Source organism: Gymnoscopelus braueri (genome assembly GCF_963280865.1).
Source record: "Gymnoscopelus braueri genome assembly, chromosome: 2".
Taxonomy (NCBI): domain Eukaryota; kingdom Metazoa; phylum Chordata; class Actinopteri; order Myctophiformes; family Myctophidae; genus Gymnoscopelus; species Gymnoscopelus braueri.
Window position 1 is genome coordinate 27,666,373 of NC_137604.1, and position 13,992 is coordinate 27,680,364.

The following is a 13,992-nucleotide window of genomic DNA, read 5'->3' on the forward strand; positions in this document are numbered from 1 at the left end:
CTAAAGTGTAGTTGCTTATTTGGGCTTGTTTCCTAATGTTGTTTAAACCAGTGGCTCTAAAAAAAAATATGTCAAGGACCCCCAGATTAATATGTATTTGTCCACGACCCCCACCCCCCATCTAAAAGTATTTTCTGCCAGGGACCCCCATACAGGTTAACGTTGTTAAAATATTCCAAAATATTCATTTTTTCCCCCTTTCCCCCCAAGATTTTATTTGAAAATAGCCGATGTAAATGTTTAAAGTGCTTGTTTTCCTAGACCTGGTTGCTTGTTTGTCTCACAGAATCTGGCAACACTGGCTGCCTCCCTTCAGGGAACATCAGCATCTGGAAGAGAAGATAGAGGAGAAGGAGGAGAAGAAACCAGCGGAGAGAAGAGAGAGACAAGGGGGGGAAGGAGGAACATAAAAAATAAACTGAAGCGCTTCGAGGACGTGGTGAACACAGTGGAGGTGAGAGTGAGGGCTGTGTATTTATGCTTATTTCACGGACCGTATTAAAAAGGAAGCTGCGGCTGTCATTTTATTCCCAGGACTGAAAAAAAATAAGACGTGACTGAGTTAACTTTTCATATTGTTGAGGAGGGAGGGCGACGCAGTGCCCCCCTCCTCTCTCTCTCTCTCTCTCTCTCTCTCTCTCTCTCCCTGTGTCTCTCTCTCTCTCTGTCTGTCGCCGCTGTTGTAAAGGAGCAGAAGCGGCGCTGCTGCTGCGACACATGCCATGTTTTCCTTTACAGGAATGTAGCGGACCCGAGATTCGTTTGGTTTGGTTAATGTCGTGTGGGTTTGCTGGCCTCAGCCCTGTGTGTAGATGTCGTCGTGATTGCAGGAATACATCAGGTAACGTTGCAGACAGAACTAGCGCTGCTTGTGTAGCAGCGACTAGCCAACGCCACCAGTGTTGCCAAGTCTGCTTATTATAAGCGACGTGATTGATTGATTGATTGATTGAATACTTTATTAGTTTTGCAAAGACAAGCACAGGGAAGTACAGTGCAATACAATGTCTGTTAAGAGGATTTTAAACCCAAGAAAGCACTTTGGCTTCTTTCCATTGGGGCCCTTCTCCTTTGTACTCAATTCATCGAAACATATATACTTTGGGCTTCTTTTTTTTATAAAGTTGCTTGCTAGTAAATATTGGTGGTTGTGTTTGGGGGCTTGTATGGTTGCTTATTTGGGCTTGCTTACACATTTTGTAATTATTTAAACCAGTGGTTCTCAAATGTTTTCATGTCGTCATGGATGGACCACCCAAATGAATATATGTAGCCTATTTGTGTTCAAAACGTTTCCTGATATTCCACATTTTATTTCAAGATTTTTTTGATAATAGCAGCATCTACAAGCTCACAACGCGTCGCAAGCTTGTGTGTATATATAGTATATAGGTTTAAAGTGCTCATGTGGCCTATAGCTTCTTTGGGCTTGTTTTCCTAGACCCGGTTGCTTATTTCTCTCACACAATCTGGCAACACTGAACGCCACTGGCAGGCTGGCTGTCCAGTCCCGTGCTGCTGTTAAAAGGTTAATGCACGCTTCGATTTTTAAGTAAATGTCATAGTATAGGCCTATATGAGGAGGTGATTGGTGGAAAATCTTGCGAGACGGACAGATCATTTGCTCTCTAAACGTATTCATTGATGAATTGTAAAGGCCTGCTAGTGGAATCCTAGCTGTGTTGTTTTCCTTTCTCAAGTATCTGGTTGATTTAGAATGGGCCCATCCTGTCATCCAGGGGTAGACATAATACTAAGATAGGATCTGGTTGACGACCGGTTATTATTACCTACATAACTCATTTATACACGTTTGTTTCAATTGATGAAACCCACCATGTTGTAGCTCCTAAGCATAGCTGCCCATAGAGGGGTGGGGTAATAGTAACAGTTACATGTAGACTATGTGAAAGAGAGCTTCCAGTTCCAGGGAATCTAGGCTAGCCAACTTTGTCATTGCATCTTCTGGTTCTCATTCACAGCTGCAACCTCAATCTAGCCCTGTGTTGTCCCACCTCTGTGGAGCTGGAGTTGAATCAAGAATGCAGTTCATTGTGTAACAAACATGCATACAGCAGAGTATTACTGTACCTTGGGTTGTGCACATACTGTGTAGGCTAGCTGTGTAGACAATATCCTACAACTTGAACTGGTGCTTGGTGCTGGCTGGACCCTGTTACTTAATTGTTTCCAGCCAACCAAGGTCATTTTCTGCAAAGCCTGTGAGTCTGAGATAATAGGCCTGGTTGTTTTATACAAACATGGAGCCACTTAATTGCCTGTTTATGTTTCTTGATTTAAGGAATGGAAAAAATAGAGAAAACCAACGCGAAGAACCTTCCTGTGTTGTGGACTGGTGGGGAATTTAGATCATTATCAGTTAGGCATTCACAATTAATTGCATTGCATCTGTGTGAGGGAGGGATGAGAGAGGTGTCTAGTGCCTACCTTACTTTGATTTTAGAGTTTAACAGCTTATGACGGAGCATATCCAATTTGTCTGCCTCTCTTTTGGGAGAGGCAATTCTGCTCTGAAGTTGTTGACAATAACACCATTACCAAGGACATAATTGCTGTTTCTGGTGTGTGTGTGTGTGTGTACCAATAACATTTCCCTATCTCTCTCTCTCTCTCTCACACACTCATATTATCACTCTCTTGTGTGTACTCCCTTAGCAACACACTTAAGCTCTCCAGTGTACTCTTTCCATCGCATGTGACATGTACGTTATTTACAGAATGTGTTTGTGAAGTAATGATGACACACAGCACAACAGTACGACATGAATGAAAGCCTTGTTAATGTCTCAATGTGTGGTCTCGATTCGTTGGCCGCTATCTCTTTGAAACACATTCCTGTGTTTTTAAAAGACCCAGCATCCACGACTTACAACTCCAAACAGTGGTTGCGGTGGCTACTCTCCATAAGCTTTATGCTGTGGCATTGGTTTCAGGACTTCATTAGTGCCACCCACAAGACGGAATGTGTCACTGGGACAGCGTGGTTGAAATGGTGCACTGTCATTCTCTCTGCTGTTCCTTTGCTCTTTCCCTTCCCCTCACACTTGCCTCTCCTTCTATTCCTTTCCCCTGTTTTCTGGGGTCTCTCTTCTTGGCCCCACAGTGTGTGTTTAGGGGTGCAACAGCTAATCAAAGTAATAGATTTAATCAAGTTGGGGGAAAAAAAATGTCGCATAGACAAACACTTTCAAGATCGGAGATCGGCAATTTTTGCTATTTGTGTGACACACAAAGTAGTATAAAATGGGGCTTAAGTGGTTAATCATTATCAATCGATTTATTCAATTATGAAAAATATAAAAAAAAACACGTGAGAAATTTAAGAATGTGCTTCTTGATTATTTGATTAATTAAAAACACCATCGATAGAAAATAATTGATAGTTGCAGCCCTATAGGTGTGTGTGCATGTGCTCATGAGTGTGTGCATGCCGTGATGCATGCGTGACTTTGTGTACGTGAATGAATGTGTGTGCCTGCTGAGTAGGAGCATGATGTCATTGCTAATTGCAGTGGGCTCTTTGGTTGTTAAGTTGGTTTATATTCTGACCCCTTTGCCTCTCCTCTCCTCTCATCCCTCCTACCCTCCCCCTCTCTCTCCATTTACTGTATTTCCCCCTCCACCAATCCCCCACCTCTCTCTCTCTCTCTCTCAGTCTAGCGTTTCTATTCAACATCAGGAGTTGCTGACTGTGGAAAAAGTGACTCGGACATTTATGGGCCAAGTTTTTTGGCCAAGTACTGCAGACTGTTCTTGTGTGTGTGTTTATTGTGTGTGTGTGTGTGTTTGTTTTGCTTTGGTGTTATAAAAGCTCTTTGATTTTGCAGAGCTGCAAACTCGCAACATTGCCCCTTCCAGGTTTAGGGAGCTGCTTTGAACAGTCTCTTAGAATTGATATGCATCCTGAATACACACAAAGACCCAGACACACTTGTCATGCACACATGACACATTGAGTGCAAGCAGACACTTGTCACAAGCAGTGCAGCGATGTACTCTATATGATTGTCTCTGTGTGAATCTACAAGCATGTCAGATAACGTCAAAATAACACTACATAACATACCAAAGTTAATCTGTAGTCAATATCTCCCAAAAGGTGTGTGTGTGTGTGTGTGTGTGTGTGTGTGTGTGTGTGTGTGTGTGTGGGGGGGGGCAGGGGGTGGAAAGTTGCCAAACCATCACCTTAAGTTCCCTGTATGCAGGTCTGTTTGTGTATATAGAGTTTGTGCAGCTGAGGAGGACAAAAAACAGTAATGCATTTGTGTGTGTGTGTGAACAATCAGATAAGTGTGGGAGATCTCCGTTATCATCACGCTGCTTCCCCAGTGAAACAATACCACTGGCCCACCCTTGAGCAAACAAGTTGCCTGTGTGTGTGTGCCCGCACACGCATACTTATGTTTACAGTAAAATGGACCTTGAGTAATAGGGCTGCTCCGATTTATCGGCCAGTGGCCACTGATATAAATCAGTCGATTTTTATTAGAAAGAAAGGTTACCAAATTTAAAATGTGTCACTATACACTGTAGTGTATACTGAAGCAATTATTATTATTAGCTGATATATATTATAATCAATAATATTAGGAGGCCCTATCAAATGTTCAATGAGTGTGTAATAATGGGCAACCTTAAGCCTGATTCATACCTTGTCGCACGACGGTGTCGTGCGCCGAATATAGCCGACCTACAAGCTCACAACGCGTTGCGGATACGACGTGTTGTCAGCTTGCAGGTCAGCTATTTTCGGCGAGCGACACGCGTCTTGGATCAAATCTCAAGTGTCAAAGACAGTGTCCTCATGTTGGTACAATGATATGGGTAAGACCATTTTAAGAAGAGATAGCCAGTCCAGGTGCTTTGGGAGCAAAGATTAAACATTCTCATATTCCTTTTTTTATCTGCATTGGCCTCAACAATCATGATCAGAGCCAGACCACCCCTTAGTACTGAGTAAAACGTGAGTATTTTACTGTATACTCCACATTCAACGGATGAATGCCGCATTAGTGCTAGATATATTATTTTGATTAATCAGGTATCATATTGGCAAACATTATGACAAGATAATGACAATGCTCAGTGTGTGTGGGAGGGCATGGAGTGCTCATGTGTGACCTTTTTGTCAATCTTGTTCTTTCTCCTCACTTTCTCTCTCGGGCCCCCGTCAATGCCCCTCAATAGGGTTATTGTCCCGTCATCAGGCTATGGTGTGCGTGTGTGTTGTGTGTGTGTGTGTGTGTGTGTGTGCGTGCTGTATTGTTGTTGCAGTGAGCAGACAGCCGTGAGGTGTGTTTGGACAGTGAAGGAGCACTGAGGCCCCGTTCATCCTGTGTAGGGTGTGAGACTGAATGATAGGGCCTCTCTCTCTCCGTCACTCTCTTTCTCTCTTTATCACTCTCTCTCTTTCTCTCCCTGTCTCTCTCTCTCTCCCTCCATTTCTGTCTCCATTCATTCACCCACTGAGTTGTTACTCTCGTCCTCCTCTTTGTTAATTTTCCTTGGCCTTTTTATGTGTGTGTGTGTGTTGTGTAGGTTATGTATTCTGTCACATCCTGGCAGGTCTCATTGAGATTCTGTCTCCTTGCTGTCAGTGGTCTTGTGATTGGGTCATCAGTATGCATGATATTCCTCATATACAAATTACCTGTGGAAAGGAGGAGGGTGTGGAGCAGTCTCTCTCACTTTAAAATAACACGAGACAGCACACGTGCATGCATGCACACACACACACACACACACACACACACACACACACACACACACACACACACACACACACACACACACACACACACACACACACACACACACACACACACACACACACACACACACACACACACGTGCACTCACGAGCACACACACACACATTTTTCCTTTTGTTTATAATATAAACAATATATTATATTTCTGCTGCTGATGCTGTCGTTTCCACATCGCTGCACACTCATACATGCACCCTATCTTGCTCTGTTCAGCTGCATAAGGGAATTATGGCTTGCATTTTGATCTCCCACACACACACACACACACACACACACACACACACACACACACACACACACACACAGTGAGAGATGAAATGTGATGAAAGACCTTGTAAAGACCATGGCTACAGACAGGTGCCACTCTAATTGGCCCAGTGAGCCCAGTGAGTTCAAGGATTTAGCCGTACAATGTGAAAATGAGGACTGACTCTCAGACACCGCCTCCTTGACTCCTCACGTGTCTTTCTGCCTGCCGTCATTTTGCAGAAACACCATATTGTCATTTGTTGTTCACTGTGAAGACTGGGGTTTCAGAGATTGTGCCTTCTTCAAGTGCGGGGACCTGACACTAGTAGAGCATAATCACCAGTTCTGAAAATAGTCTTCTGTATTGGCTAATATGACTTCAATGATTTGGTTGTTGATGAGAGCAACATGTACTCTATTGCGTCTCAGATTTGCTATTGATTATCACCGCTGACATTCAAGAAATAACAGAAATTACACATTGTGTAATAATTATGACATCAAATGTGCTGTTAAACCCATCGTAGTTTAAAGATAGAAAACTTTCCAACTGATTATTACTAGCTGCTAATGGTAGAATTAGTACTGCACACATTTGTTGGGACCGAATAGGATGAGAACATTCATGCCTTTCAGCGCTGGGAGCTCGCAAGCACGCACACAAAGGCAAAAACGTTATCTGGTCCGCACAAAGTCACAGTCGAATTATCTGCTCGCTGGCACGCCTGTCACGACTATGTCTTCGCCTGGCTACAATCACTGCTGCCATCACTAGAAAGTCTGGGCGTGACACCCCTTATAAATGTGCTTCAGTTACCTCACAATGCTAAGAAGATGCTAATAACTTGCTGTATGAGTATATAATGTTTTCTCTTCTATTTTTGTTAATGTATATGATTGCCTTGGACCTAGACTAGCTGTCATTTAGGCATCAGCTAATGGGGATCCGTCTTAACTCATTAAGACCGGGAAAGCCTATACGTTGTTATTGTTATACCTTTATAACCGGGAAAACATCTGTGTCATTTTAGATGTTGCTATGTATATGGCAACAGGATTCCTTTTCGGAAAACTTAGGTTAGAATTTAGAAGGCGTTTTTAAAATCGTCCTCAGGTCTAAATGGGTTAATAATTATGGTTGTCAATTCGATTTATTTTGCAATGAGGCTCATTTGCAAAGGAGAATTACATGGTTTCTTTTTTTCCTATGTGTACAGGTTTAGCTGCCACACAAGCCATGCAAACCTTTTGTGAATTTTTACCAGGTGGCTGTTGTGGCAGATTTCCTCATGAAGTCTGCCGTTGCGCAACATGGGAATGCAGGAGTTCACTTGGACTGGAAAGAAATTCCTGTCTGATGAATGGCCCGAATGACAGGTGATTGGATCGCTGAATCAGACTTACAGTCATTGTGCTGGTTTGGGTTTCCTTCCTATATGAGTTTTGCCATGATGATGTCACATCCTGTCGGGGAGAGCAAGAGGATTAATTTAGCAGCTGTTTGTCGGGTGTGATGTGGTATCACTCCGGCCTTTTTTATGGCATCCTAATCCTTAAATATTCAACTATGTTTTCTTAGCTTCAATCTGCACTCTCTGATCAAAATTATTATTGAAGAAATGAGCCCAACAAGCCACAAAGCTGGAATTTACCCCTTTGGCTTTGCACTGACCTGGCAAAACAAGACGTTTTGGCTGTGTGTGTGTTTGCTTCAAGAATGGGCAGCCAGGGCCAGCTAGCTATATGTGTCCTGTCCAAAATGAATGTCCTGTCTGAGAAAAATGCCCCGCTAACAACACAAACTTCCTCTTCTCCAGAGGGAAAGAGGAGGGAAAAAGAAGGGTAAGGATTTGACAAGAGGGGAGGGTTTTAAGTGTTGAAGAGAAATAGATAGTTTGTGTGGTTTCTGTGGTCCCTTTGGCAAAGATGGGACATTCCTTTTCTGAAAAGTCACTTCGTCTCCTTTCTTTCGTCATATCTGATATCTCTGTCCATGAGCCTTCCTTCAGTGCAGATCATATTAGACAGATTCAGCACAGTCCCATCCCCTGACATCTGTAAGGGACAGCTTGCCATAGGCTCTGTAATTAAATGTCATCAAATGTTTAGCACACAGAGGAGGTTTGCACAGTTTTGGCAAAAACAAACAAACAAAGAAAACAAAGAAGAAAAAAATCACAAGACAGAAAGCTTGACATCACCATAGGGAGGTCAGGTGGTAATTGTCTGGTTGGGAGAAGTGATTCAGAAAACCTTTAGAACAAAACAATAATTGTGCATAAATCAAATGATTTGAGTAAAGCCCATATTGTTCACGTCTAGACTTCCTTGTACTCTCGGATGTCCTGCTATATATCTCAGATAAATATAGGATATCCAGTCTCTCTGCTGCTGGCCTCTCATTAGATGATCTGACACTCTTTGTGTGTGTGTGTGTGTGTGTGTGTGTGTGTGTGTGTGTGTGTGTGTGTGTGTGTGTGAGAGCGAGAGAGAGCGAGTCAGAGAGGGAGAGAAGATATTTAGTGCATGTGTGTATCAAAGCCCATGGTGGCTGAGGATTGTGTCTCTGTTGTTGCCATCGGTGACGCATCCAGGAAAGAGCTGTGGTCTCATTACAGAGCCATTGCTGGCTGCTCTCCTGCGGTCTGAGGCCGTGTGTGTGTTCTACAGCCTGCAGGTTAAACAGTTGAATCAGGAGTTTCCTCCCCCAACTCTGTTTTGTTTGGGGGGTGTGTGTGTGTGTGTGTGTGTGTGTGTGTGTAGTGTGTACATGGTGTACTCTTTCCTTGCTGGCTGCGCCTCCCCTCACCCACAGGAAAGGGAGACGGAGAGTGAAGCAGAAGGGAGAGGGTATTTGGGACAGGGGGAGGGGTCTCACCGCCATACTCGCTCCCAAGTTTCCCAAATCCAGGAAATCTCTTCTTGGCTCCTGTGTTTCTTTTCCACTTATTTGGGTTTCACTCTCTTTATTTCGGTCTTTCTTTTCTGTTATTTTGTGTTGGTCCCGTCGGTTTGGGGACACAATCATGACCAAATGAATGTGAGCTCCTGGCGTTTGTCAAGTGTCAACAACACATTACGGGACGTCTCACATCAGAACAGAAAACTGCACTGCACCCATCACTCCATATAGACAGCATGCTAGCACTGTGTGCACTGTCAGTGTCCTGCAGCAGCCATTGGAACAATACCACAAAGTACCTAGCTACAGTATACTGAATAGGATAAAAGGCATGAGGTATCTTTTAAGCATAATGGAGCATGGACACTCCTGAAGCCAAAGTGCCATCATGTGCCAACTGCTGATGTGGCTGCACAGACAGATACAGGAATGCAGGACCTTTCATTAGTCAGAAGTCTGAAGGAGTCCAGACTCAGAGTTTGTATGAGGACATGGACAGCACAGATTAACCACATGAACCCTAGCATCCCTATTCTGGGCCTGTCATAATAGGTTTGATTGATTTATTGACTACTAATGACTATGCACAGAACAAAGCAATGTACACAGGAAAACGTCAAAAGGATAGACACAAGAAAGCTAAAAGCTTATTTCCATCGTGGTCCCGTCGAGCTTGGTGCGTGTGAGTATGTGTATGCGTGTGTGTGTGTGTGTGTGTGAAATGTAACTTCAGGTCGAGCTGGTAATGAGCCATCTCTTTAGGGAGGACCTAAAGCTAGCCATAGAGCTAGTGGTCTTAATGCTTGTGGGTAGATCGTTCCATGCATCTGTTGCAGTGTACAGGAATGAACTTTGGCCCATACAGCTGCTGAATAGGTGAGGCACAAAGTTGGTGGAGCTTCCTCTGGTTGAGTACCTATGTACTGCGCTGACCTTGGGAAAGTATTCATGTAGGTATTTAGGTGCGTGCAGCATTATTTATGATCCTGTGAACCATACACATTTTTATTTGAGTGAACAACCAGTGAAAATAGGCAAACATTTGGGGAAAATAGCTGACAATGCATTGTGTTGTGCTGTGTTGTGAGCTTGTACATTGCCTATTTTCCTCAAAGAGATTTGGTGTAGAGGGGAGAAAAGGAGGCGACCAAGTACAAACCCCTGAGGGACCTCAATTAACAGTGGTTAAAGAAAAAGCTCCTAGGACCGCGTTGTTAGCTGCATGGTCTCTTATACCTCCCATCCCAACAGGGTTTTAACAATGAATGACAAATCGGTGCATGCCACACCACCACTATCCCCTTTCCTCTTCCATAGAGCATAATGCCGTGTTTAATGCTAGTGCATAATCATTCCAGTGCTCAAATCTATTCTCTCTTTTTCAGGTGAACCTCCGCTGACCCGTCCTCTTCTCCGTTAGACGACTGTCTGTGTGTCCTGGTCCCAAGAGAAGAGAGACTTTCATTCAGGTATTTATACCATTACCTGCCCCTCTGTCTCCTCCATGCCTTACTCCTTGTTTCAGATCTTTCTTTGGATAGACTAGCATAGCTAGTTTGGGCCAAATGCCAAAAAATAAAAAATGTACACATGCATGCAGCAGTAGTCAGCATTTAGGCCCTAGCTCTGTCCTGTCCGTAAGGTATATACTGCATGCATGTACAGACTTGTGTGTATGTTTGTTTGCTTGCCCTTTTGTCAAGTAATTAAGAGACTAAAGCCCCCCTGGCCCCAGCCTCTGTGACCCACCCACCCAAATAGAGACATACCAGAAATTCTTTGGCACACCCTGAAAATTCCTCTATTCTCTCCTTTAGTTTGTGGTCATTTCTTCATGTCTTGCTCTCCCGCCTACGAAAACCACGGCAGAAGGAAATTATACCTTTTCCATAGTACACTGGGACAAATGCACACAGAGGCAGACTTCATGTGTACTTTAAGCTGTGAAGGAGCATGTCGAATTCTAGTCGAGCGGTATCTATTCCTGTATGACCTTCACACTCACTATACATTACTGCTACAAGGACAACGTCTGGTCATGGGATCACATTGACCTCACATGGACCACCGGCAACCATGTCTGTCTGTCTGTCTGTCTGTCTGTCTGTCTGTCTGTCTGTCTGTCTGTCTGTACTTGTACTAGTACTATATGTGAGGGCCAAATGTCCCCACAAATATAGTAGAATTTGAGAAATAAACATGGGGTCAATTTTCCCGGTCCTGCCAATACAAGAGAAATGGTCGTTTGATGGTTAAAAAAGATTAGGCACTCAACACACAAGATTCGGGTGCAGGTTTTAGGATTAAGCATTTAGAGTTTAGGTTTAGGAGTTTGGGTTGTAGTTCTGCCTGATTTATAATTAGTTGCACACCGGTGTTGGATGCCAAAAATAGGCTTTAGGCTTAAAAACACCAAAAAGGTACACACCTTGTGTTTGTGTGTGCATTCGTGCGTGCATAGTTGCATCCCAGTATGTACAGTATTAGTGGTGTTTGTGTATATGAACTCATGTTTAGGCTACAGCCTCAGTCAAATAGTGTTACATTGTCCCTGTTATTTCCTTCCATTGACAGTATAAGGATACAATCACACAGACATAGAGGACCCCCCCCCTCTCTCTCACACACACACACACACACACACACACACACACACACACACACACACACACACACACACACACACACACACACACACACACACACACACACACACACACACACACACACACACACACACACACACACACACACACACACACACACACACACACACACACACACACACACACACACAGGGCTGGGCCACTTCAAAGTTGTACCACTTCCGTTGTTATGCCGGAACCAAAATCTGAGGATGACATATTGTTCTCTAGCTTGCCCCTTCCTCTTATTACCGGTTGAAAACACACACACACACACACACACACACACACACACACACACACACACACACACACACACACACACACACACACACACACACACGCATACAGGGACACAAATATTTTAGGATAAGTCCTAATGATACAACACGCATGTCACTCAACACTCCAAGTAGCGGCGGCTCCACCACGTATGGCAGCAGAGACAGCACAATACTTTGCCAGCCTTTCTGCCTCGTCTTTGGGCATCCCCAGTTATCAAAACCCTCCAACAACCAGTCCGTGGGTATGTCCTTGGCTGGAGCACCAGAGGAAACAAAGTTCTTAGTCTTGCACTGCTGCTTGGTGTTAAAGCGCTCTCTGTAGTTGTTCTCATGGGCCTGGAAGTCCACCCATTGCTATTCCGACAGCGGACGGACATTCCGCTGGAAGGCCGCCGGGTCTATTGCCTCTCTTCCCGGTAGCTGTTCACGGGAGGGGCCGTCAGGATGCGTCGGCTGTTGGTAGAGTCCACCGGTGAGAAGTGCTTTCTTGTATGCAATTTGATTGATTGAAAATTTTATTAGGCAAAAGAATGTAAAACAACACAGTTACATTTATAATACTTTTGTCTAAAAGGTCCGACCAAAAAAGTCCTTGCGGACTTGTTTCCGTTGGGGTCCTTGAATTAATTTCATAGACATATATAGTAGCAACCAAACAGTTCAAATCAATATAAAAAACAGAGAAAAAAATGCCACTATGTACAAAAAAAGCATCATGAAAAAAAAAAAAAAAAAGTATATACAAAAGCTACATTGTCCACAGAAATTGCAATTGCAGGGCGCCCGCTGGCCTAGCGGTCCAGGCGCATGCCACATATAGCGTGACAGCGTGTCGCGAGTTCGACTCCCGTTCCCGACGACCTTTGCTGCGTGTCTCTCCCAAGCCCACAGAACCCAGAATGGTGCATTGAAGCGCAATGGACATGCTGGCCATTCATTCATTCAGGTACTGCAGCTCAAAACGGCTGGGGCCACTGTACATGAACGAGCGAAAACGGTTTCGAACAATGGGCTCGACTCACAAGCTTGCGCACGAGCTTGCGCTTCTCTATTATTTTTAACTCTATGGTCTCTCACCGTCTCTCTCCCTGTTTCTTATCTATCTCCTGTATTATCAATAAAAGCAGAAAAGGCACCCAAAAAAATCTTTCAAAAATACAAGAAATTCTAAATGAATAATAAATCTACTACATTGACAATGGTAGTTACAACGGGGCAGTTTAATGTCATGCCCAGCACACACACACACACACACACACACACACACACACACACACACACACACACACACACACACACACACACACACACACACACACACACACACACACTCAATCGTTTGGAGGTAGTCGTGCATTTTTGTGTTGATTGATGCATCTTAAAATTCCATATCTGTGTATTTGGGAACTGTTATGCAATCACTTACATGGATATCATGGATGTACCTTCAGCAGGGAACTGGGAATCCATCGTTGACTTTGCATATTAGACTATTAGTTATACAGTTAGAAATATACAATATGTGAATTCAAGATGAATTAATTCTTGTTAATGATTATAAATATCTATGGTTAGAATAGTCTCCTAGCGGAGCCTGGAAGCTGATGGCAGCAGCTAGCTAACAGCTTTAGAGGCCTGGGCTTCAAGATGCAGCCAATGAAAATAAAGCATGGAAAGATCTGGAGAGATTGTCCGCGATTATGCAGCTGGCTTTTACTCTCACGTCCGAATCCAAAAGTTACACAAACACCCGCTTGCCTTTGCTGCTCTGCGTTCCTCGCCTCTTTCACATGAATCCGTCCACATTGTTTTCCACCGGCCAGCTTCAAGCTGTGATGGTTTTGCTTCTCTTTTCACTTTTTTTGTGGTTGCCTTTTTGTTTTGGGGGGGGGGTGTAACAGATGGGGTTTCTTCTCAGAAGAGAAGAAGGGAAGAGTAGTTGTAAATCAGGGTGTAGTGGTGAGAAACCGGTCTTTTTTTATTGGCATATCCAGACCCCCTCTCCTGTTTTAATGAGCTCAGACAGCAACACTCTAACACAGGGGCGCTCAAAGTGGGGTCCAGGGACCCCCAGCGGTTCTTGAGGGGATTCCAGGGGATCCGCAGCAAATAATGTATAA

General features: G+C 43.9%; 1 protein-coding gene across 1 annotated transcript in view; it reads left to right on the forward strand.

The window, feature by feature from the left end:
• The first annotated feature begins 336 nt into the window (after positions 1-336).
• Positions 337-13,992, forward strand: part of LOC308076576 (amyloid beta precursor protein binding family B member 2-like) — a 70,470-nt gene continuing 56,814 nt past the window's right edge. Inside the window, 2 exon segments of the mRNA XM_080416961.1 lie at positions 337-454; positions 10,329-10,412. The gene's annotated coding sequence lies outside the window, so the exon portion shown is untranslated.